Consider the following 26,571-nt stretch of genomic DNA (forward strand, 5'->3'; position numbering starts at 1 on the left):
CATGTTTGGGGTCTCGTGTGTGACTGACAGGAGACCTGAGTGTCCACGGCTACTGTCTCAGGCCCCGTAGGAGGCTGTGAGGACTGTGCTCCGGCCTCATGTACAGGAACTGCAGGTTATTGTTAGTAATAGTAATGGCTTCTCTCTTGTGATGGGCGCCACACGCAACATGGCCGAGACTGCCCGCCAATTCCTAGCAGGTTTAGGAATGAGGGGTCAAGAACTTGAGACCAGGGAGAGAGACCCCCGCAGTGAGACAAAGGTAGCGAGAGACCCTCAGAAGTGGGACAGACCGTTGGGTTGTGAGGAAGAGAGGCCCCCAAGGTGGGAGGGAGACCCGTGAGGTGAGAGATAGGAAGTGAGAGAGGGAACCAGAGACCCCCAAGGTGGGAGAAAGGGACTGAGAGACTCGTGAGGTGACAGGGAGAGAGACCCATTAGGTGAGAAATAGGGAGCGAGAGACCCCTGAGGAGAGGGATAGGGAGATATCCCAGAGGCAAGAGAGACCGCCAAGGTGGGAGAGAGACCCCTGAGGAGAGAGATAGGGAGATACCCCTGAGGTGGGAGAAAGGGAGCGAGAGACCGCCAAGGTAGGAGAGAGACCCCTGAGAGAGATATCCCAGAGGTAAGAGAGACCGCCAAGGTAGGAGAGAGACCCCTGAGAGAGATATCCCAGAGGTAAGAGAGACCGCCAAGGTGAGAGAGAGACCCCTGAGGTGAGAGATAGGGAGAGAAACCAATGAGGTGAGAGAAACCCCTGAGATGGGAGAGAGACCCCTTAGGTGAGAGGGAAAGAGACCCATAAGTTGAGAGAGGGAGCAGGAGACCCTCAAGGTGGGAGATACTTCTGAGGAAACAGGGAGAGAGAGCCATTAGGTGAGAGCTAGGGAGTGAGAGACCGCCAAGGTAGAGAGACTCATGAGGGAGTACCCAAGAGGTGAGAGACCCCTGAGGTGAGCAATAGGGAGAGAGCCCCAAGGTGGGAGACACCCCAGTGGTGAGACACCACTAAGGTGCGAGATTGGGAGTGAGAGACCCTTGAGGTGTGAGAAAGAGACCCCCAAGTGGGAGAGAGACGCCTGAGGTGTTGTGTCCGTCCGTGGGGTCCTGCTCGTGGTCAGACCTTGTGGATGGTGCCGCGTGGCTCAGGCTTAGTTTTTGGGGACATTGGTGCTTGTAGTGCGCTCTGCTACGTTATCTCATGTGATGAGGGTGGGCACTCCTGGGTACACACAGTATATACTGATTGCTGGGGTCTTGACCAAATGGGATGCGTGACTTCCCAGCCCTCCACAACTGCTAGTGAACTACTGGTGCCGTACTGCCAGTTTCCTCCACTGATCTGTACTATTACCAGTCAGCTGCATACATTGGATCAGCACTGCGTCACTGGACACCACATACGGCTTCTGTCTCCTAGTGAGCAGGGGCCCTAAGATGTTGGCCCATGGTTTGTCCTTGTGTGGCCAGGCTATCAGCCTCATACTCAGCTCTGCTCATTCAGGTGAGACTGGCGATCGGTCACAGCAGCGTGGACCATTTCCATGCAGGAGAATTGAGCCTTGTAAGAAAGCGCTGCTCTGAAATCATCTCTAAATAAAAATACTGTTATTTCTATAGCGTCAACAAACTCTACAGCGCAGTGCGATAAGCGGGGACACAGAGTAACTTACAGATCACCAGATACAGGAGGAGTGAGGGGCCGGCCCCAAGCTGCAATCTATAAGGAAATAGGGGGGACACGAGGAAACAAGAGCTAATCATGTACAGTACGGCCATCATTTTAATTGAGGTTTTCAAATAAATCTGCAGTAGTGCATTCCAAACAACTGGCGCAGCATGAGAGAAGTGTTGGAGACTTTACAATGAAAAAAGTATTTCCATAGATCCTATCCAAATATGTAGTAGGTATAATAATAGTAATATTAGTAAATACCTCCAATTTGAAATGTAATATAGTTTCTCTGATTTTCTATGTCTTTTCTCATGTGCAGGCATTGCAGGACTTTAGATAACCATGGTTACGACCACTAGCAACTAAGTCCGGGATCCCATTAGCGAATGGCATCCGATGCGAAAGCTAATGACTCGGCTCTGGCACTGCTGTGATCGTGATCCTAGTGTCGCGCTCTGCTCCCTGATCCTCTCACATCAGAGACTCATAGCACGGGTGCGGAGGAGATGGAGAAAGTAACTTCTCCATTGCATGCGCCTGCGGGAATTGCACTGCACTCAGGTGCATGCAATCTGATTCTCAGATGGAATTGCAGCATGCTGCCGAATAGGCGTGAAAAAGTAATCGCAGATGTGAGCTGCGCCATATTTTAACATTGGGCCGAGTGCAATCTAATTTTTTATCGGATTGAACGCTTCCAATTGCATAGCAAGTGTGAGTGAGCCCAAAGTGTCACTATATCAGTGGTCGTAACCATGGATACCTACGGTCCTGCAATGCCTGCGCATGAGGAATGAGACATAGAAAATCAGAAGTACTATACTACATTTCTAATTGGAGGTATTTGCTAATATTATTATTACACCTACTATGTATTGGTATGGGTCTTGCAGATGGGAATACCCCTTTAAGTGTCTGTGTGAAGTTCGAATTATGGAGGATGTTATTCTTAGATCAGTTGCAGAATGGAGAGCATGGGTAGGGTGGTACACAGATGAAGATGAGATTTTGTGACAGTGTGGACAGGATGGGTAGGGTGGTGGATAGATGAGGAGATGTAGGTCAGTGCAGCACTGTGGAGAGGATGGGTAGGGTAGTAGATAGATGAGGAAGAGATGTAGGATAGTGCAGCACTGTGGAGAGGACGGGTAGGGGTGTACATAGATGAGATGTCTGTCAGTGCAGCACTTTGGAGAAGACGGTTAGGGTGTTGGATAGATGAGGAGGAGATGTAGGACGGTGCAGCATTGTGGTGAGGATGGGTAGGGTGGTAGATGAGGTGGAGATGTAGAACAGTACAACACTGTGGAGAGGACTGGTAGGGTGGTAGGTAGATGAGGAGGAGAGGTAGGGTGTTACAGCACTGCAGAGAATTTGGATGTTGGGTGCATTACTAGTCAAACGATAAGCCAACAGTAGTGTGCTGCATCCTGCATGATGAGCAATGTGTGTAAGAAAAAAGATCATGCAGAAGGACACGCGCACCTAGAATATATCAGTAGTGAAAAATAACTTTATTATACCTTCTAACAAACAATTAAAAACACAAAAACCACAGAAAGGGGGTAACATGTATGTTACCTCTTTCTGTGGCTTTAATGTGTTTTTAATTGTTAGAAGGTGTAATAAACCATTAATATATTCTAGGTGTGTGCATCCTTCTGCGTGTTCTTTTTCTTACAGAAGTGCGGAAAGGATGGGTAGGGTGGAAGATGGATGAGATGTACGGCATTGCAGCATTGTGGAGAGGATGGGTAGGGTGGTAGATAGATGAGGAGTAGATGTAGGCTGGTGCAGCACTGTGGAGAGGACTGGTAGGGTGGTAGATAGATGAAGAGATATAAGGCAGTGCAGCACTCTGGACATGATGGATAGGGTGGTAAACAGATGAGATGTAGGCTGGTGCAGCACTGTGGAGAGGACTGGTAGGGTGGTAGATAGATGAAGAGATATAAGGCAGTGCAGCACTCTGGACAGGATGGATAGGGTGGTAAACAGATGAGATGTAGGCCGGTGCAGCACTGTGGAGAGGACGGGTAGGTGGTAGAAGAAGACAAGGGAGAGATGTAGGATGCTGCAGTACTGTGGAGAGGACAGGTAGGTGGTAAACAGATGAGGAGATGTAGGGGGTGGAGAAATCGGGTAGGTCATAGACAGATGTAGGGGGTGCAGATCTGTGGAGCAGCCGGCCAGGGTGGTAGATACGAGGGAGGATCATAGAATCCTAGAATGTTAGAGTTGGAAGGGACTTCTAAGGTCATCGTGTCCCAACTCCTTGCTTAATGCAGGATTCAATAGACCATCTCAGACACATGTCTGTCCTTCCTCTGTTTGAAGACTTCCATTGAAGGAAAACTCACCACCTCTCGTGGCAGGCTGTTCCACTCACTGTCAAAAAGTTTTTTCTAATATGTAATGTGTATCTTCTCTCTTTCAGTTTAATCCCATTGCTTCTCGGGTTTTCATGTGCAAATGAGAATAAGGATGATACATCTACACAGTGACTGCCCTACAGATATTTGTAGACATCTATTAAGGGTCCTCTTAGCCTTATTGTTTGCAAGCTAAACATTACCAGATCCTTTAACTGTTCCTCGTAGGACATACTTTCCAGTCCAATCACCATCCTGATAGCTCTTCTTTGAAGTTGCTCCAGTTTTTCAATGTCTTTTTTTAAAATGTGACCAGAACTGGACTCAGTATTCCAGATGAGTACTGACCAAGGAGGAGTAGAGGGGGGATAATGACTTCATGTGATCTAGACTCTATGCTTCTCTTAATACATCGTAGAACTGTGTTTGTGTTTTTTACTGCTGCATCACACTGTTGACTCTTGTTCAGTCTGTGATCTATTAGTATACCCAAGTCTTTTTCACACGTACTGTTGCTTAGTTCTATTCCTCCCAATCTGTAGATGTAATTTTCATTTTTCTTGCCCAGATGTAGGATCTTGCATTTCTCCATTAAATACCATTCTATTAGTCGCTGCCCATTGTTCAAGCTTCTCTGGATCCTTCTGAATCCTTTCTCTGTCTTAAGTGTTAGCTATCCCTCCTAGGTTTGCATCACCTGCAAATTTGATCAGTTTACCTTCAGTTCCCTTATCTAGATCATTTATAAAAATGTTTAACAACACTAGGGCCAGGACACAGCCCTGTGGTACCCCACTTAAAGCACTCTCCCATTTGGATGTGCAACCATTGTGTAGGGGGTTCAGGGATGTTCAACCAGATGTAGGGGGTGCAGTACTGTGGAGAGCACGGTAGGATGGTAGAACAGATGAGGAGGAGCTGACCTGTGGAGAGCTTTGTGGGTGAGCACGATAACTTTATAATGTATTCTGTAATGGATGGTAACCAGTGCAGTGACTGGCACAAGGTGGAAGCATCAGTGTACAGTGGCTTGCGAATGCATTCGCACCCCTTGGCATCTTTTGTGTTTTGCTACCTCACAACCTGGAGTTTCACTTTTTTTTTTTTGAGGACTTGCATCAGTTCTTGTAGAGAACATGCCTACAACTGTGAATATTTAGTTTTCTTTTTATTTAGAAGCAAGCAACGAATAAGACAAAATAACTGAAATCTTCATGTGCATAACTATTCACCCCTCATAAAGTTAGTACTTTGTAGAGCCTCCTTTTGCGGCAATTACTGTTACAAGCCACTTTGGTTAAGTCTCTGAGCTTTCTACATTTTGCCACTTGGATTTTTTCCCATTCTTCAAGGCAAAACTGCTCCAGTTCCTTCAAGTTAGATGGTTTCCTCTGGTGAACAGCAACGTGACCACATATTCTCAATTAAATTAAGGTCTGGGCTCTGATGCAGCCACTCCAGAACATTTACATGTTTCCCCTTAAACCACTCGAGTGTTGCTTTAGCAGTATGCTTTGGGTCATTGTCTTGTTGGAAGGTGAACCTCTGTGCCTGTCTCAAATCACTGACAGACTGAATCAGGTTTTGCTCAAGAATATCCCTGTATTTTGCACCATCCATCTTCCCCTCAACTTGGACTATTTTCCCTGTCCCCACAGCATGATGTTGCCACCACCCTGTTTCACTGTGGAAATGGTGTTCTTGGGGTGATGAGCTGTCTTGGTTTGGCGCCAGATATAGCTTTTACCTTGGTGACCAAAAAGTTCAATTTTGGTCTCATCTGACCACAGCACCTTCCTCCATACATTTGGTGAGTCTCCCACATGTCTTTTGGCAAACTCAAAAGAAGCCTTACAATTTGTGTGTGTAGTAAAGGCTTTTTTCTGCCTACTCTTCTATAAAGGCCTCCTCTTTGGAGTGTACAGCTTATTGTGGTTGTATGGACAGATTCTCCAGTCTCTGCTTGGGAACTCTCAGCTCCTTCAATGTTACTTTAGGTCTCTGTGTTGCCTCTCTGATTAATGTCCTTCTTGCCCAAGCTGAGAGTTTTGGTGGGTGCTCTCTCTTGGTAGGTTTGTTGTGGTACCATGTTCTTTCCATTTGATGATAATGGATTTGATTGTTCTCCGGGAATCATCAGAGATTGGGATTTTTTTTATAACCCAACCCTGACTTGTACTTCTCAGCAACTTTGTCCCTGGCTTGTTTGGAGCTCTTCTTGGACTTCATGGTGGTGTTTGGTTAGTGTTGCCTCTTGTTAATAGTGTTGCAGCCTCTGTGGCCTTTCAGAAAAGGTAAAGTGTATATACTGACCAACTTGTGACACTTAGATTGCACACGGGGACATCCTGTCACTAAGAATGGGACTTATGAAGGGAAGTTCTTTCGCCAGAAATTATTAGGGACTTCATTGCAAAAGGGGTGAATACATATGCACCTGCCAATTTTTAGCTATTTGAGCCCATAAATTTAATGTATACATATATTTTCTCACTTCGCTAACTTAGCCTGTTTAGTGCTGATACATAACACACAAATCGGATTACAAAAATATTTAAACAGAGGTTGTAATGTAACAAAATGGGTAAAACGCCAAAGGGGTGAATACTTTCTCAAGCCACTGTAGTTGTTGGACAAACATACAACCCTGGTTGTATTTAAGTGTGCTATATAGCCTACTCACCGCTGTTGGTTTTCATGCGATAGTGACCAAGATGCGGGAGATTCACTCGTCCTGTATTAGGATCGTCTTCCCTGATCCAGACCTGGTGTATACAACTCTGCTCTGTGATACAGCGGTGTGTGACGTACCAGACCATCTTGCCCATATCCCAGTTAGTGTGGCTGATCACGGGCACTGAAGTTACACCCGGGGTTCCATGCGGGTTCAGTGGGGTCTGTGTTATATACCGGGGTGATGGGGCTGAATGAGAAACCTGAACTCCGTGATTAAGAGGTGGCCGATGCCTCTCTCCATGTAGTGTATGCTCAGTGTGTGGTGCTACCCTAGGACATGACGACAGCGCGGCGATTCCGCACTCGGCTGCTCTCACACTGGCGTCATCACTGTGCCAGTACCCGCGTGCCATGTGCAGCTGGGTCACTAAAATGCTGTGTGTGTTGTGTACTAATCTGTGCCTGACGAATATTGCTTGTCCTCTCTCTGTAGACCGTCCAGTAGACCCCTCTTTCCTGGAAAGTGGAAGAATGGATAATCTCTTTGGCATCTCACCTGGCAAGCTCCAGACAAATCCATGTAGAGACGATGTGTGCAACCATCAGGTCAGTGACAGCGGAGGCCTAGATCACACAGTGGGGGACGACTGAGCTGTTACTAGAACATTGTCTTTCCACTGAGTTCTAAAATGCCGCCTCACTAATGATTGTGTTGGCCCCCTTAAAAATAGTCTGGGTGAAATGGTAGATGAGGAAAAAGCCAATATGCTAAATGACTTTTTTTCATCAGTATTTACACAAGAAAATTCCATGGCAGACAATATGATCAGTGATAACAAAAAATCCGCAGTAAATGTCACCTGCTTAACCCAGCAGGAAGTACGGCGGCGTCTAAAAATCACTAAAATAGACAAATCTCCAGGCCCGGAGGGGATACACCCCCGAGTACTGCAGGAATTAAGTACAGTCATTGATAGACCATTATTTTTAATCTTTAATGACTCCATAATAACAGGGTCTGAACCACAGGAATGGCGTATAGCAAATGTGGTGCCAATATTCAAAAGGGGGACAAAAACTGAACTCGGAAATTCTAGGCCAGTAAGCTTAACCTCTACTGTGGGTAAAATCCTGGAGGGCATTTTAAGGGATACTATGCTGGAGTATCAGAAGAGGAATAACCTCATGACCCAATACCAACATGGGTTTACTAGGAACCGTTCCTGTCAGACTAATCTGATCAGTTTCTATGAAGAGGTAAGTTCCGGACTGGACCAAGGGAACGCTGTGGACGTAGTGTATATGGACTTTTATTATATGTGATCTTTCTCTCCTCTCTTCCTGAATGCCCTCTGATCACTGTGTGATATATTATTGCCTGTAGTTTGGATTAATCTGGACATCTAAATGACCTAAGCACCAGTATAGGGAAAGCGCAATGAGGAGGGAGGTATGCGATCCTTCTCATTCGTATGCATAGTTCAGTGAGGGATCTTTGCACCGCTTTAGTCCATTAAGAGAAAGGGCTGCGCACTTGCGCATTAGAGGCTGGTGTGTGGCACATTGGGGCTTCAACAAAATGGCGACGCGCATGCGCACCACGCTCCGGGATCCGGCATCTGTTTGAAGGCCTCTTTCAACTCCGGCGTGCAGATATGACGTCACGGGGGATTTCCTCCCTGCACGCTGAAGCTGAGTGCCGGTAATAGATGCACCTGAGACCCGGGGGCGGTGGCGCCGTGCGCGACGCATCATTGGGCAATAGGTGAGTGGGGGCACCATATAAGCCAGCACTTATGCAGACATGACATGCACAATTATCTTTTTCTCCCTTGAGAAAGTGGAAGACGCGAAACGTACTTTGGGACGTGTGTGGTACTAAGGACGGGGTTACCACATGGGTATGTGTCAGGCATTTTATATGTGTTAACCTTGCTTGGGAACTTGGCACTATGCACTTTAGGTCTATTTAGACTAGGGCTTATATACTTGGGATGCCCATATGCTCTGACACAGACTATATGATGCTAGAAGCCTGTATACAATTTTCTGTATCACTTTTTTGTGCTATGTACTTGGGTATTTATCCTTTCCTCTTACTGAATAAGACATTATGGTATTTTCTGTGTTTATAAATAATAAAATTTGTTATCTTTTCTAAACACTTTTTGTGGAAGTGATGTGTTTGGGTACTTTGTACCCGGTTGTGAGATTATGATAGGTTAACACACCCCTATATTCCAATGCTTTGATGGAAAAACCTTCCTTGTTGAAGGTTTCTATGTATTTAGCATTAATATGTTTTTGGACAGCTTTGTATTTGTAATTGTTTCTGTGTTTTTCACAGCTTGTGATCCAAAACATATGGACTATCGAGCGCGTGATCAAACGTGGCTCAATAAACTTAATGAGGTATTTAAGGATAAATGGGAAAAAAATTGCTGGTGATTGTTCTAAAGGATTCATGGAAATTCTGGTTCAACTAGATGATATGAAACTCAAGGACATTGAAAAAGATATTGAGGAGATTCAGGGCGATCTCAGGAAAGATTTATCTGTGGGAGCTCTGGAAGAGTTCAACAAAGATCTTGAATCATGCTTCCAGAAGTGGGAAAAAGAAATTGTTGGTTTTAAATCAAGGAAACTCCAGCGGGATAACCTCGATTTTCAAAATAAAACTATGTATAAATGGAGGAAAATTAACAAAATTAGGAGACCGAGCAGATCAAGATCTGGATCAATGTCCTCCTTTACCTCAGTGGATGAATCCAGACAGAGTGGTAGCGAATCACATGGCAAGGGCTCTTCCGCTACATTGAACGCTAGAAACGCTAAGAGAAACAATAAATATAATAAAAGGAAAATCACCCCCCCCCCACAGCAATACAGTCATGGCCAAAAGTATTGACACCCCTGCAATTTTGTCAGATAATACTCATTTTCTTCCTGAAAATGATTGCAAACACAAATTATTTGGTATTATTAGCTTCATTTAATTTGTCTTAAATGAAAAAACACAAAAAGAATTGTCTTAAAGCCAAATTGGATATAATTCCACACCAAACATAAAAAAGGGAGTGGACAAAAGTATTGGCACTGTTCGAAAAATCATGTGATGCTTCTCTAATTTGTGTAATTAACAGCACCTGTAACTTACCTGTGGCACCTAACAGGTGTTGGGAATAACTAAATCACACTTGCAGCCAGTTGACATGGATTAAAGTTGACTCAACCTCTGTCCTGTGTCCTTGTGTGTACCACATTGAGCATGGAGAAAAGAAAGAAGACCAAAGAACTGCCTGAGGACTTGAGAAACCAAATTGTGAGGAAGCATGAGCAATCTCAAGGCTACAAGTCCATCTCCAAAGACCTGAATGTTCCTGTGTCTACAGTGCGCAGTGACATCAAGAAGTTTAAAACCCATGGCACTGTGGCTAACCTCCCTAGATGTGGACGGAAATGAAAAATTGACAAGAGATTTCAACGCAAGATTGTGCGGATGTTGGATAAAGAACCTCGACTAACATCCAAACAAGTTCAAGCTGCCCTGCAGTCTGAGGGTACAACAGTGTCAACCCATACTATCCGTCGGCATCTGAATGAAAAGGGACTGTATGGTAGGAGACCCAGGAAGACCCCACTTCTTACCCCGAGACATAAAAAAGCCAGGCTGGAGTTTGCCAAAACTTACCTAAAAAAGCCTAAAACGTTTTGGAAGAATGTTCTCTGGTCAGATGAGACAAAAGTAGAGCTTTTTGGGCAAAGACATCAACATAGAGTTTACAGGAGAAAAAAAGAGGCATTCAAAGAAAAGAACACGGTCCCTACAGTCAAACATGGCGGAGGTTCCCTGATGTTTTGGGGTTGCTTTGCTGCCTCTTGCACTGGACTGCTTGACCGTGTGCATGGCATTATGAAGTCTGAAGACTACCAACAAATTTTGCAGCATAATGTAGGGCCCAGTGTGAGAAAGCTGGGTCTCCCTCAGAGGTCATGGGTCTTCCAGCAGGACAATGACCCAAAACACACTTCAAAAAGCACTAGAAAATGGTTTGAGAGAAAGCACTGGAGACTTCTAAGGTGGCCAGCAATGAGTCCAGACCTGAATCCCATAGAACACCTGTGGAGAGATCTAAAAATGGCAGTTTGGAGAAGGCACCCTTCAAATATCAGGGACCTGGAGCAGTTTGCCAAAGAAGAATGGTCTAAAATTCCAGCAGAACATTGTAAGAAACTCATTGATGGTTACCGGAAGCGGTTGGTCGCAGTTATTTTGGCTAAAGGTTGTGCAACCAACTATTAAGCTGAGGGTGCCAATACTTTTCTCTGGCCCATTTTTGGAGTTTTGTGTGAAATGATCAATGTTTTGCTTTTTGCTTCATTCTCTTTTGTGTTTTTTCATTTAAGACAAATTAAATGAAGATAATAATACCAAAGAATTTGTGTTTGCAATCATTTTCTGGAAGTAAATGAGTATTATCTGACAGAATTGCAGGGGTGTCAATACTTTTGACCATGACTGTATGTTAAAAAGACCCGCAGTGCCACCAACAACAATCTTGAGGTAATTAACCTCTCCACACACACATTATCCCAGGCACAACTTGAGGTGTTGGGTTTATCTTTTTCCCCCACTAACGGCTTTCATTTTTTCACAGCAGTGAAAGACCTAAATCTTTTTTGCCGTAAACTTGTCCTGAGGAGGCTACATCATCGTTCAGGGGAGGATATCGGCGTCTGCGGTGGGACTGAGCAGGAGGCATTGGAGGTATTGGAGGGACTACTTAATGAACAAGAGTCAGAGAATATGGTCAAATTTCCTAAGTCAGCCATGCCCAGATCAACGACCTTTCCCCCCTTGTCCATCTGTCCACAAATTGATATTTTTGCACGCTTGGTAACTGAAGATTTTAAACACATCTCCACCAATATAAGGAAAGATAATCTCAGTCCAAATCAAAGACGTACTTTAAAACAACTTAATGCTTTGGACGATGCAGTTATTAAACCAGCGGACAAGGGGGGAAATGTTGTGATCTGGCCTATGGACAAATATGAGAGGGAAGTATTTAACCCCTTAGTGACAGAGCCAATTTGGTACTTAATGACCGAGCCAATTTTTGCAATTCTGACCACTGTCACTTTATGAGGTTATAACTCTGGAACGCTTCAACGGATCCCGCTGATTCTGAGATTGTTTTTTCGTGACATATTGTACTTCATGTTAGTGGTAACATTTCTTCGATATTACTTGCGATTATTTATGAAAAAAACGGAAATATAGCGAAAATTTTTAAAATTTTGCAATTTTCAAATTTTGTATTTTTATGCCCTTAAATCAGAGAGATATGTCATGAAAAATAGTTAATAAATAACATTTCCCACATGTCTACTTTACATCAGCACAATTTTGGAAACAAAATTTTTTTTTGTTAGGGAGTTATAAGGGTTAAAAGTTGACCAGCAATTTCTCATTTTTACAACACCATTTTTTTTTAGGGACCACATCACATTTGAAGTCATTTTGAGGGGTCTATATGATAGAAAATAATGAAGTGTGACACCATTCTAAAAACGACACCCCTCAAGGTTCTCAAAACCACATTCAAGAAGTTTATTAACCCTTTACGTGCTTCACAGGAACTGAAACAATGTGGAAGGAAAAAATGAACATTTAACTTTTTTTTGCAAACATCTTAATTCAGAACAATTTTTCTTATTTTCACAAGTGTAAAAACAGAAATGTAACCATAAATTTTGTTATGCAATTTCTCCTGAATACGCCAATACCCCATATGTGGGGGTAAACCACTTTTTGGGCGCACCGCAGAACTTAGAAGTGAAGGAGCGCCGTTTGACTTTTTCAATGCAGAATTGGCTGGAATTGAGATTGGACGCCATGTCACGTTTAGAGAGCCCCTGATGTGCCTAAACAGTGGAAAATCCCCACAAGTGACCGCATTTTGGAAACTAGACCCCTTAAGGAACTTATCTAGATGTGTGGTGAGCACTTTGAACCCCCATGTGCTTCACAGAAGTTTATAATGTAGAGCCATGAAAAAAAAAAACGCATTTTTTCTACAAAAATGATTTTTTTGCCCACAAATTTTTATTTTCACAAGGGTAACAGGAGAAATTAGACCACTTGAGTTGTTGTGCAATTTCTCCTGAGTACGTCGATACCCAATATGTGGGGGTAAACCACTGTTTGGGCGCACCGCAGAGCTTGGAAGAGAAAGAGTGCCGGTTTACTTTTTCAATGTAGAATTGGCTGGAATTGAGATCGGACGCCATGTCGCGTTTGGAGAGCCCCTGATGTGCCTAAACAGTAGAAATCCCCCACAAGTGACCCCATTTTGGAAACTAGACCCCCCATGGAACTTATCTAGATGTGTGGTGAGAACTTTGAATGCCCAAGTGCTTCACAGAAGTTTATAATGCAGAGTCGTGAAAATAAAAAATATTTTTTTTTTCCACAAAAAAGATTTTTTAGCCCCCAAGTTTTTATTTTCACAAGGGTAACAAGAGAAATTGGACCCCAAAAGTTGTTGTCCAATTTGTCCTGAGTATGCTGGTACCCCATATGTGGGGGTAAACCACTGTTTGGGCGCACGGCAGAGCTCGGAAGGAAGGAGCGCCGTTTTGGAATGCAGACTTTGATAGAATGGTCTGCGGGCATTATGTTGCGTTTGCAGAGCCCCTGATGTACCTAACCAGTAGAAACCCTCCACAAGTGACCCCATTTTGGAAACTAGACCCCCCAAGGAACTTATCTAGATGTGTGGTGAGAACTTTGAATGCCCAAGTGCTTCACAGAAGTTTAGAATGCAGAGTCGTGAAAATAAAAAATATTTTTTTTTCCACAAAAAAGATATTGTAGCCCCCAAGTTTTTATTTTCACAAGGGTAACAGGAGAAATTGGACTGCAATAGTTGTTGTCCAATTTATCCCGAGTACGCTGATGCGCCATATGTGGGGGTAAACCACTGTTTGGGCGCACGGCAGAGCTCGGAAGGGAAGGAGCGCCGTTTTGGAATGCAGACTTAGATAGAATGGTCTGTGGGCGTTATGTTGCGTTTGCAGAGCCCCTGATGTACCTAAACAGTAGTAACCCCCCACAAGTGACCCCGTTTTGGAAACTAGACCCCCCAAGGAACTTATATAGATGTGTGGTGAGAACTTTGAATGCCCAAGTGCTTCACAGAAGTTTATAATGCAGAGTCATAAAAAAATATATATATATTTTTCCACAAAAAGGATTTTGTAGCCCCCAAGTTTTTATTTTCACAAGGGTAACAAGAGAAATTGGACCCCAGAAGTTGTTGTCCAATTTATCCCGAGTATGCTGATGCCCCATATGTGGGGGTAACCCACTGTTTGGGCGCACGGCAGAGCTCAGAAGGGAGGGAGCACCATTTGACTTTTTGAGCGCAAAATTGGCTATCGTGTTTGTAGACCCCCTGATGTACCTAAACAGTGGAAACCCCCCAATTCTAGCTCTAACCCTAATCCCAACCTGATCCATAATCCTAATCACTAACCCTAACCATAATCACAACCCTTACCCCAAAACAACACTAATGTCAACCCTAATCATAACCCTAATCAAAACCCTAAATCCAACACACCCCTAATCCTAATCTCAACCCTAACCTCAAACCTAACCCTAATCCCAATACACGCCTAATCACAACCCTAACCTTAACCCTAATCCCAAACCTAACCCTAATCCCAAGCGTTACCCTAATGCCAACCCTAACCCTAATACCAACCCTAATCCAAACCCTAACCCTAATCCCAACTCTAACCCTAACTTTAGCCCCAACCCTAGCCCTAACTTTAGCCCCAACCCTAACCCTAGCCCTAAGGCTACTTTCACACTTGCGTTGTTTGGCATCCGTCGCAATCCGTCGTTTTGGACAAGAAACGGATCCTGCAAATGTGCCCGCAGGATGCGTTTTTTGCCCATAGACTTGTATTGCCGACGGATCGTGACGGATGGCCACACGTCGCGTCCGTCGTGCACTGGATCAGTGTTTTGGCGGACCGTCAGCACAAAAAAACGTTCAATGTAACGTTTTTTGTACGTCGCATCCGCCATTTCTGACCGCGCATGCGTGTCCGTAACTCCGCCCTCTCCTCCCCAGGACATAAATTGGGCAGCGGATGCGTTGAAAAACTTCATCCGCTGCCCACGTTGTGCACAATTTTCACAACGTGTGTCGGTATGTCGGGCCGATGCATTGCGATGGCTGTTATGATAAGGTAATTCAGTACCACAATGGACATAGAGGTCAGAGCACATACAGTGACCTGACAATAACCCAAAAACATAGAACAAGCTCTGAGACGTGGGAACTCTGCTGACTGCAATCCCTAATCCTCTCCAACCACACTAGAGGCAGCCGTGGATTGCGCCTAACGCTCCCTATGCAACTCGGCACAGCCTGAGAAACTAGCTAGCCTGAAGATAGAAAATAAGCCTTCCTTGCCTCAGAGAAATACCCCAAAGGAAAAGGCAGCCCCCACATATAATGACTGTGAGATAAGATGAAAAGACAAACGTAGAGATGAAATAGATTTAGCAAAGTGAGGCCCGACTTTCTGAACAGAGCGAGGATAGGAAAGGTAACTTTGCGGTCAACACAAAACCCTACAAAAACCACGCAAAGGGGGCAAAAAGACCCTCCGTACCGAACTAACGGCACGGAGGTACACCCTCTGCGTCCCAGAGCTTCCAGCAAACAGAAAAAAACAGCAAACAAAATAGCAAAGCAGAACTTAGCTATGCAGAGCAGCAGGCCACAGGAACGATCCAGGAGGAAACAGGTCCAATACTAGAACATTGACTGGAGGCCAGGATCAAAGCACTAGGTGGAGTTAAATAGAGCAGCACCTAACGACTTCACCACATCACCTGAGGAAGGAAACTCAGAAGCCGCAGTACCACTTTCCTCCACCAACGGAAGCTCACAGAGAGAATCAGCCGAAGTACCACTTGTGACCACAGGAGGGAGCTCTGCCACAGAATTCACAACAGTACCCCCCCCTTGAGGAGGGGTCACCGAACCCTCACCAGAGCCCCCAGGACGACCAGGATGAGCCATATGAAAGGCACGAACAAGATCGGGAGCATGGACATCAGAGGCAAGACCCAGGAATTATCTTCCTGAGCATAACCCTTCCACTTAACCAGATACTGGAGTTTCCATCTTGAAACACGAGAATCCAAAATCTTCTCCACAATATACTCCAACTCCCCCTCCACCAAAACCGGGGCAGGAGGATCAACAGATGGAACCATAGGTGCCACGTATCTCCGCAACAATGACCTATGGAATGCGTTATGTATGGAAAAAGAATCTGGAAGGGTCAGACGAAAAGACACAGGATTAAGAACCTCAGAAATCCTATACGGACCAATAAAACGAGGTTTAAACTTAGGAGAGGAAACCTTCATAGGAATATGACGAGAAGATAACCAAACCAAATCCCCAACACGAAGTCGGGGACCCACACAGCGTCTGCGATTAGCGAAACGTTGAGCCTTCTCCTGGGACAAGGTCAAATTGTCCACTACATGAGTCCAAATCTGCTGCAACCTGTCCACCACAGTATCCACACCAGGACAGTCCGAAGACTCAACCTGCCCTGAAGAGAAACGAGGATGGAACCCAGAGTTGCAGAAAAACGGCGAAACCAAGGTAGCCGAGCTGGCCCGATTATTAAGGGCGAACTCAGCCAAAGGCAAAAAGGACATCCAGTCATCCTGATCAGCAGAAACAAAGCATCTCAGATATGTTTCCAAGGTCTGATTGGTTCGTTCGGTCTGGCCATTAGTCTGAGGATGGAAAGCCGAGGAAAAAGACAAGTCAATGCCCATCCTACCACAAAAGGCTCGCCAAAACCTCGAAACAAACTGGGAACCTCTGTCAGAAACGATATTCTCTGGAATGCCATGCAAACGAACCACATGCTGGAAGAACAATGGCACCAAATCAGAGGAGGAAGGTAATTTAGACAAGGGTACTAAATGGACCATCTTAGAGAAGCGATCACAGACCACCCAAATGACTGACATCTTTTGGGAGACGGGAAGATCTGAAATAAAATCCATAGAGATATGTGTCCAAGGCCTCTTCGGGACCGGCAAGGGCAAAAGCAACCCACTGGCACGAGAACAGCAGGGCTTAGCCCGAGCACAAATCCCACAGGACTGCACAAAAGCTCGCACATCCCGCAACAGAGATGGCCACCAAAAGGATCTAGCCACTAACTCTCTGGTACCAAAGATTCCAGGATGACCAGCCAACACCGAACAATGAACCTCAGAGATAACTTTATTCGTCCACCTATCAGGGACAAACAGTTTCTCCGCTGGGCAACGATCAGGTTTATTAGCCTGAAATTTTTGCAGCACCCGCCGCAAATCAGGGGAGATGGCAGACACAATTACTCCCTCTTTGAGGATACCCGCCGGCTCAGATAAACCCAGAGAGTCGGGCACAAAACTCCTAGACAGAGCATCTGCCTTCACATTTTTAGAGCCCGGAAGGTACGAAATCACAAAGTCAAAACGGGCAAAAAACAGCGACCAACGAGCCTGTCTAGGATTCAACCGCTTGGCAGACTCGAGATAAGTCAAGTTCTTATGATCAGTCAAGACCACCACGCGATGCTTAGCTCCTTCAAGCCAATGACGCCACTCCTCGAATGCCCACTTCATGGCCAGCAACTCTCGATTGCTCACATCATAATTTCGCTCAGCAGGCGAAAACTTCCTGGAAAAGAAGGCGCATGGTTTCATCACCGAGCAATCAGAACTTCTCTGCGACAAAACAGCCCCTGCTCCAATCTCAGAAGCATCAACCTCGACCTGGAATGGAAGCGAAACATCTGGTTGACACAACACAGGGGCAGAAGAAAAACGACGCTTCAACTCTTGAAAAGCTTCCACAGCAGCAGAAGACCAATTGACCACATCAGCACCCTTATTGGTCAAATCGGTCAATGGTTTAGCAATACTAGAAAAATTGCAGATGAAGCGACGATAAAAATTAGCAAAGCCCAGGAACTTTTGCAGACTTTTCAGAGATGTCGGCTTAGTCCAATCATGGATGGCTTGGACCTTAACAGGGTCCATCTTGATAGTAGAAGGGGAAAAGATGAACCCCAAAAATGAAACCTTCTGAACACCAAAGAAACACTTTGATTCCTTCACAAACAAAGAATTAGCACGCAGGACCTGAAACACTGTTCTGACCTGCTTCACATGAGACTCCCAATCATCCGAGAAGATCAAAATGTCATCCAAGTACACAATCAGGAATTTATCCAGGTACTCTCGGAAGATGTCATGCATAAAGGACTGAATCACTGATGGAGCATTGGCAAGTCCGAATGGCATTACTAGATACTCAAAATGGCCCTCGAGCGTATTAAATGCAGTTTTCCATTCATCACCTCGCTTAATACGCACAAGATTATACGCACCACGAAGATCTATCTTGGTGAACCAACTAGCCCCCTTAATCCGAGCAAACAAATCAGATAACAACGGCAAGGGGTACTGAAATTTAACCGTGATCTTATTTAGAAGGCGGTAATCTATACAAGGTCTCAGCGAACCATCCTTCTTGGCTACAAAAAAGAACCCTGCTCCTAATGGCGACAATGACGGGCGAATATGCCCCTTCTCCAAGGACTCCTTCACATAACTCCGCATAGCGGCGTGCTCAGGCACAGATAAATTAAACAGTCGACCTTTTGGGAATTTACTACCAGGAATCAAATCGATAGCACAATCACAATCCCTATGCGGAGGTAGGGTATCGGACTTGGGCTCATCAAATACATCCCGGTAATCAGACAAGAACTCTGGAACCTCAGAAAGGGTGGATGACGAAATAGTCAGAAATGGGACATCACCATGTACCCCCTGACAACCCCAGCTGGACACAGACATGGATTTCCAATCTAATACTGGATTATGGACTTGTAGCCATGGCAACCCCAACACGACCACATCATGCAGGTTATGCAACACCAGAAAGCGAATAACCTCCTGATGTGCAGGAGCCATGCACATGGTCAGCTGGGTCCAGTACTGAGGCTTATTCTTGGCCAAAGGCGTAGCATCAATTCCTCTCAATGGAATAGGACACTGCAAGGGCTCCAAGAAAAACCCACAACGCCTAGCATACTCCAAGTCCATCAAATTCAGGGCAGCGCCTGAATCCACAAATGCCATGACAGAATACGATGACAAAGAGCAGATCAAGGTAACGGACAGAAGAAATTTTGACTGTACCGTACCAATGGTGGCAGACCTAGCGAACCGCTTAGTGCGCTTAGGACAATCAGAGATAGCATGAGTGGAATCACCACAGTAGAAACACAGCCCATTCAGACGTCTGTGTTCTTGCCGTTCAACTCTGGTCAAAGTCCTATCGCACTGCATAGGCTCCGGTTTAAGCTTAGGTAATACCGCCAAATGGTGCACAGATTTACGCTCACGCAAGCGTCGACCGATCTGAATGGCCAAAGACATAGACTCATTCAGACCAGCAGGCATAGGAAATCCCACCATGACATCCTTAAGGGCTTCAGAGAGACCCTTTCTGAAAATAGCTGCGAGCGCACCTTCATTCCATTGAGTGAGTACGGACCACTTTCTAAATTTCTGACAATATACCTCTATCTCATCCTGACCCTGACACAGAGCCAGCAAATTTTTCTCTGCCTGATCCACTGAATTAGGTTCATCGTACAGCAATCCGAGAGCCAGGAAAAACGCATCGATATTACTTAATGCAGGATCTCCTGACGCAAGAGAAAATGCCCAGTCCTGAGGGTCGCCATGTAAAAAAGAAATAATGATCCTAACTTGTTGAACTGGGTCACCAGAGGAGCGAGGTTTCAAAGCTAGAAATAGTTTACAATTATTTTTGAAACTCAGAAATTTAGTTCTATCTCCAAAAAACAAATCAGGAATAGGAATTCTCGGTTCTAACATAGAATTCTGAACCACAAAGTCTTGAATATTTTGTACTCTTGCCGTGAGCTGATCCACACATGAAGACAGACCTTTAATGTCCATCGCTACACCTGTGTCCTGAACCACCCAAATGTCTAGGGGAAAAAAAAGGCAAAACACAGTGCAGAGGAAAAAAAATGGTCTCAGAACTTCTTTTTTCCCTCTATTGAGAATCATTAGTACTTTGGGCCTCCAGTACTGTTATGATAAGGTAATTCAGTACCACAATGGACATAGAGGTCAGAGCACATACAGTGACCTGACAATAACCCAAAAACATAGAACAAGCTCTGAGACGTGGGAACTCTGCTGACCGCAATCCCTAATCCTCTCCAACCACACTAGAGGCAGCCGTGGATTGCGCCTAACGCTCCCTATGCAACTCGGCACAGCCTGAGAAACTAGCTAGCCTGAAGATAGAAAATAAGCCTACCTTGCCTCAGAGAAATACCCCAAAGGAAAAGGCAGCCCCCACATATAATGACTGTGAGTTAAGATGAAAAGACAAACGTAGAGATGAAATAGATTTAGCAAAGTGAGGCCCGACTTTCTGAACAGAGCGAGGATAGGAAAGGTAACTTTGCGGTCAACACAAAACCCAACAAAAACCACGCAAAGGGGGCAAAAAGACCCTCCGTACCGAACTAACGGCACGGAGGTACACCCTCTGCGTCCCAGAGCTTCCAGCAAGCAGGAAAAAACAAATAGACAAGCTGGACAGAAAAAAACAGCAAACAAAATAGCAAAGCAGAACTTAGCTATGCAGAGCAGCAGGCCACAGGAACGATCCAGGAGGAAACAGGTCCAATACTAGAACATTGACTGGAGGCCAGGATCAAAGCACTAGGTGGAGTTAAATAGAGCAGCACCTAACGACTTCACCACATCACCTGAGGAAGGAAACTCAGAAGCCGCAGTACCACTTTCCTCCACCAACGGAAGCTCACAGAGAGAATCAGCCGAAGTACCACTTGTGACCACAGGAGGGAGCTCTGCCACAGAATTCACAACAGACGGCCCCGTACCGACGTAAGTGTGAAAGAAGCCTAACCCTAAATTTAGCGCCAACCCTAACTCTAAATTTAGCCCCAACCCTAACCCTAAATTTAGCCCCAACCCTAACCCTAAATTTAGCCCTAACCCTAATCCTAGCCCTAACCCTACCCCTAACCCTACCCCTAACCCTACCCCTAATCCTACTATCTTGGACCCCTTTTCTCTGTCCTCCGATGTGCGATCACATCGGAGGACAGAGAAATTAAAAAGAGATCGCGTTTGTTTTTTTTTTGCGATCGCCGGTAAACGGTTAATTACCGGCGATCGCAAATGCGGGGTGGGTTAAAAAACCCCCGAATCATGTTCTCTGGGGTCTCGGCAGCCGAGACCCCGGAGAAAATCCGACTCTGGGGGGGGGCGCTATTTACTTTTTCCACAGCGCCGTTAATTAACGGCGCTGTGGTTTAAGTACCTTTAGCGGTCGCCGTTAAAAGGCGTATCGGCGGTCGCTAAGGGGTTAAACAACTCAGAGATAAACATAACTATACCCTCCTCCCTCAAAACCCTTTGACCACCTTCTCTTTACAACTTGACTCAATTTTGACACATGCTTGGGAAAAGGGGATTATTCCCAAAAAGGTGCTGGATGGGCTGTTGACCAAATTTCCCAAAGTCCCTACCTTTTACCTCCTCCCAAAGATACACAAGGACCCCACGGACCCCCCCCGGGCGTCCGATAGTCTCTGGCATAGGAGGGCTCTGTGACCCAATATGTAAATTTATTGATCACTATCTAAAACCTTTGGTGGAGACGCTGCCCTCCTATGTGAGTGACTCTGCGGACGTCCTGGTGAGGGTCGATGGTCTCTCCTTGGACTCCGATATGCTCTTTGTCACCGCAGACGTCGAGTCCTTATACACGTGTATTGACCATGACCATGGCCTGCGTGCAGTAAAGTTCTTTTTGGAGATGAGCAGTTTGGACGGACCCCTTGTCGACCTACTATTAGAACTCTTGCAATTTGTACTATATCATAATTTCTTCACCTTCAGGGACCGGTTCTACTTGCAGAAGCGTGGCACTGCCATGGGGGCGGCGTGTGCGCCCGCTTACGTGAACCTCTTCCTCGGCCTATGGGAGAGGGAGGTGTTTCGCGGGGAGGGGGCTTGCGCCGCCGACCATGTGCAGTGCTGGTTTCGTTATATCGACAACCTTTTCATTATCTGGCAGGGTCCATTCCCTGAGCTGGAGATGTTCACGTCCACTTTGAATAATGTTAAATATTAATTATTACCGTAATTCAATTATTCTCAAGTCTGTACTGAGCACATTGCTTCTTGCTGACACTATCAAAAGCTATTTCTGTGTATGTAGCTCAGAGTATAAGTTAACACCATATACAGAGGACACGTGGTCTGTAGGAAATGTATATAAACGTCTCTTAGGAGGGTGTGGGGGCCTTTTGACACGTGGGACTGTCACCCCTGCCTTCAACGTCATTCTCCATGGACGTCGGACAAAAAAGCAACAGCTGTTAGCCATGCTATAATTCTACTCCATGCCATGATGACTTCAGACTTCACACAGACAGACGGTTTTACCATTCAGGACCTTGGGAAAGATGAGTAACAAGACAAGCGCTGATATTTACACATGGACAATCTGTTCGTAACTATTTCATCTACTTTTATGTTATTGCTGCTATGTGCTTTTCCTATGGACAATTCAATAAACCCCTATACTTTTCATCAGAATATCATGACATTTTTCTTTTAAGAGTAAGCACCTGGTGAATAGTCCTGATTAAATATTTTTGCGAAATAACCATTTTTAACAAATAACAATAATTATAATATCAGGTTATCTTATAAGTGGCATGTACGTAAAATAGATTTTTTAGATATTGCATTGGTGGTGGATGACTTTGGGTTCGTCCATACTGACATCTACCGAAAGGAGACTTCGGTTAACTCGCTCCTGCATGCCTCTTCTGGACATACCCATTCCACGATCAAAGCCATCCCCACGGGTCAATTCTTGAGGGCTAAACGGACATGCTCTACAGTGGATGGGTTTGAGGCACAGGCTAAGGATTTGAGAGCCCGCTTTCAGGAGAGAGGCTACAGTCGAAGGTACATCAAACAGGGATACCATCGGGCCAAATATACCCCACGACAAGGCCTACTCGGTAGTTGTGGCAAAGTGAAGGATAAGAGTGACTCCCAAACGAGGTTTATCTCAACTTTCAATTGCCAGTGGGACACTATTCGCCAGATTCTGACTAAACATTGGCCTATCCTCCAAACTGATCCGATCTTGAGGAAAGAAATCTCCACAAGACCATTGATTACGGCTAGGAGAAGTAAAAATCTCAAGGATCAACTGGTGAAGAGCCACTATGTGGTTCCCCAGAAAAGTCCCTTTGGCAATTTAAAACAAAGGTGGGGATGCTTCACTTGCGGGAATTGTTTGGTGTGCAATCTGCATAACATCATAAGGGCTAAAACCTTTATGAATATGGATGGTACTCGGGAATACACTATTAACCATTACATTTCCTGTACCACCTCATATGTGATCTATTTTGCTCAGTGTCCCTGCTCTAAGGTCTATATTGGCCTAACTTCCAGGGAACTGCGCATCAGGGTAAGGGAGCACGTCAGGGATATACTTGCGGCAAAGGAGGTGGAGGACCTTTTGCTGTTGAAAACCCTGCCCAAACACTTCAGGCTGTGCCACAACTCTGACCCACGCGGCCTTAAAGTGAAGGGAATCGATAGAATACATGGAGGTATAAGAGGTGGAAATTTGAAGCAGGTGCTAGCACAGGCCGAAACCAGATGGATTGTGGAGCTTGGCACTATGTCCCCCAGTGGATTAAATGAGAAATTGAGCTTTGCCCCGTATTAGTAATCCCTGCTTGTTTTTAATTTTGTTGTGTCTTTAGTAAATGTGTTTTATTGTTGTATTTTTTTATTTTAGTAACCTATTTACATGAAACATCATATTTTGTCATGGCTTGAGATATGGTCCCCCTATGATGATTGAGATCCTCCACTTATTGACAACCTTTGAAGATCGCATGAAAACCGACTCAGTTGCACTATATGTTTGAAGAATTTCCCGGATCAACCTGGAGGCTATATGTGTGTTTGTCTATTTTATTATATGTGATCTTTCTCTCCTCTCTTCCTGAATGCCCTCTGATCACTGTGTGATATATTATTGCCTGTAGTTTGGATTAATCTGGACATCTAAATGACCTAAACACCAGTATAGGGAAAGCGCAATGAGGAGGGAGGTATGCGATCCTTCTCATTAGTATGCATAGTTCAGGGAGGGATCTTTGCACCGCTTTAGTCCATTAAGAGAAAGGGCTGCGCACTTGCGCTTTAGAGGCTGGTGTGTGGCACATCGGGGCTTCAACAAAATGGCGACGCGCATGCGCACCATGCTCCGGGATCCGGCATCTGTTTGAAGGCCTCTTTCAACTCCGGCGTGCAGATATGACGTCATTTTATGTGTGTTAACCTTGCTTGGGAACTTGGCACTATGCACTTTAGGTCTATTTAGACTAGGGCTTATATACTTGGGATGCCCATATGCTCTGACACAGACTATATGATCCTAGAAGCCTGTATACAATTTTCTGTATCACTTTTTTGTGCTATGTACTTGGGTATTTATCCTTTCCTCTTACTGAATAAGACATTATGGTATTTTCTGTGTTTTTAAAAAATAAAATTTATCTTTTCTAAACACTTTTTTTGTGGAAGTGATGTGTTTGGGTACTTTGTACCCGGTTGTGAGATTATGATAGGTTAACACACCCCTATATTCCAATGCTTTGATGGAAAAACCTTCCTTGTTGAAGGTTCCTATGTATTTAGCATTAATATGTTTTTGGACAGCTTTGTATTTGTAATCTGATCAGTTTCTATGAAGAGGTAAGTTCCGGACTGGACCAAGGGAACGCAGTGGACGTAGTGTATATGGACTTTTCAAAAGCTTTTGATACGGTGCCACACAAAAGGTTGATACATAAAATGAGAACAATGGGGATAGGGGAAAATATGTGTAAGGCTAGGTTCACATTGCGTTAATGGGTTAACGCTAACGGACAGTGTTGCACGGCGAAAATTTCGCAATTAACGCTGTGCAACGTGTCCATTAGCGCACCAATTGACAGCAATGTTATTTCAGCCTGTGGCGTCCAAGGTCCGGTCCTCACTAGCGCAGATCGGGGATCTGCGCTAGCGGGGACGGCGAACGCGGACCAAAAAGAAACATTGCGTTAGCGCAATCCGCTAGCGCTAGGCGCTTAACGGATTGCCCTAACGCAATGTGAACCTAGCCTTAGTGGGTTAAGAGCTGGCTCAGGGATGGGAAACAAAGGGTGGTAATTAATGGAGCACACTTGGACTGGGTCACGGTTAGCAGTGGGGTACCACAGGGGTCAGTATTGGGCCCTCTTCTTTTTAACATATTTATTAATGACCTTGTAGGGGGCATACAGAGCAGAACTTCAATATTTGCAGATGACACTAAACTCTGCAGGGTAATCAATACAGAGGAGGACAATTTTATATTACAGGATGATTTATGTAAACTAGAAGCTTGGGCTGATAAATGGCAAATGAGCTTTAATGGGGATAAATGTAAGGTCATGCACTTGGGTAGAAGTAATAAGTAATGTATAATTATGTGCTTAATTCTAAAACTCTGAGCAAAACAGTCAATGAAAAAGACTTGGGTGTATGGGTGGATGACAAACTCACATTTAGTGGTCAGTGTCAGGCAGCTGCTACAAAGGCAAATAAAATAATGGGATGCATTAAAAGAGGCATAGATGCTCATGAGGAGAACATAATTTTACCTCTATACAAGTCACTAGTTCGACCACACTTAGAATACTGTGCACAGTTCTGGTCTCCGGTGTATAAGAAAGACATAGCTGAACTAGAGCGGGTGCAGAGAAGAGCGACCAAGGTTATTAGAGGAATGGGGGGTCTGCAATACCAAGATAGGTTATTACACTTGGGGCTATTTAGTTTGGAAAAACGAAGGCTAAGGGGTGATCTTATGTTAATGTATAAATATATGAGGGGACAGTACAAAGACCTTTCTGATGATCTTTTTACTCATAGACCTGAGATTGGGACAAGGGGGCATCCTCTATGTCTGGAGGAAAGAAGGTTTAAGCATAATAACAGACGTGGATTCTTTACTGTAAGAGCAGTGAGGCTATAGAACTCTCTGCCGTATGATGTTGTAATGAGTGATTCATTACTTAAATTTAAGAGGGGACTGGATACCTTTCTGGAAAAGTATAATGTTACAGGGTATATATACTAGATTCCTCGATAGGGCGTTGATCCAGGGAACTAGTCTGATTGCCTTATGTGGAGTCGGGAAGGAATTTTTTTTCCCCAATGTGGAGCTTACTCTTTGCCACATGGTTTTTTTTTGCCTTCTTCTGAATCAACACGTTAGGGCATGTTAGGTTAGGCTATGGGTTCAACTAGATGGACTTATAGTCTTCCTTCAACCTTAATAACTATGTTACTATGTTACCTATCCACAGGCCATGTCTGGTACTGCAGACCATTCCTATTAATCTAACTGGAGCTGAGATGCAGTAGGAGACACAGCCTGTGGACAGGACCGCTATGTTTTTCTATTCCTGCACTATTCCTTTAAGAACGTCCATCCTACTGTGAATTTCAGTGCGGATTTGAGGTGGGATTTGTGTCACTTTCTGAATGTTTCATGCTTGGTCCAGCGTCCATTAAATTACTGTGACTTTAGTATGTAC

General features: G+C 44.8%; 1 long non-coding RNA gene across 1 annotated transcript; it reads left to right on the forward strand.

The window, feature by feature from the left end:
- The first annotated feature begins 24 nt into the window (after nucleotides 1-24).
- On the forward strand, nucleotides 25-24,482 carry LOC138647173 (uncharacterized). The gene is made up of 4 exons (XR_011314912.1): nucleotides 25-115; nucleotides 7,217-7,329; nucleotides 11,382-11,491; nucleotides 23,739-24,482. It is a non-coding gene; the product is annotated as an uncharacterized lncRNA (long non-coding RNA).
- The last annotated feature ends 2,089 nt before the right edge of the window (nucleotides 24,483-26,571 follow it).

This window comes from Ranitomeya imitator, chromosome 1, assembly GCF_032444005.1.
Source record: "Ranitomeya imitator isolate aRanImi1 chromosome 1, aRanImi1.pri, whole genome shotgun sequence".
Classification (NCBI taxonomy): Eukaryota; Metazoa; Chordata; class Amphibia; order Anura; family Dendrobatidae; genus Ranitomeya; species Ranitomeya imitator.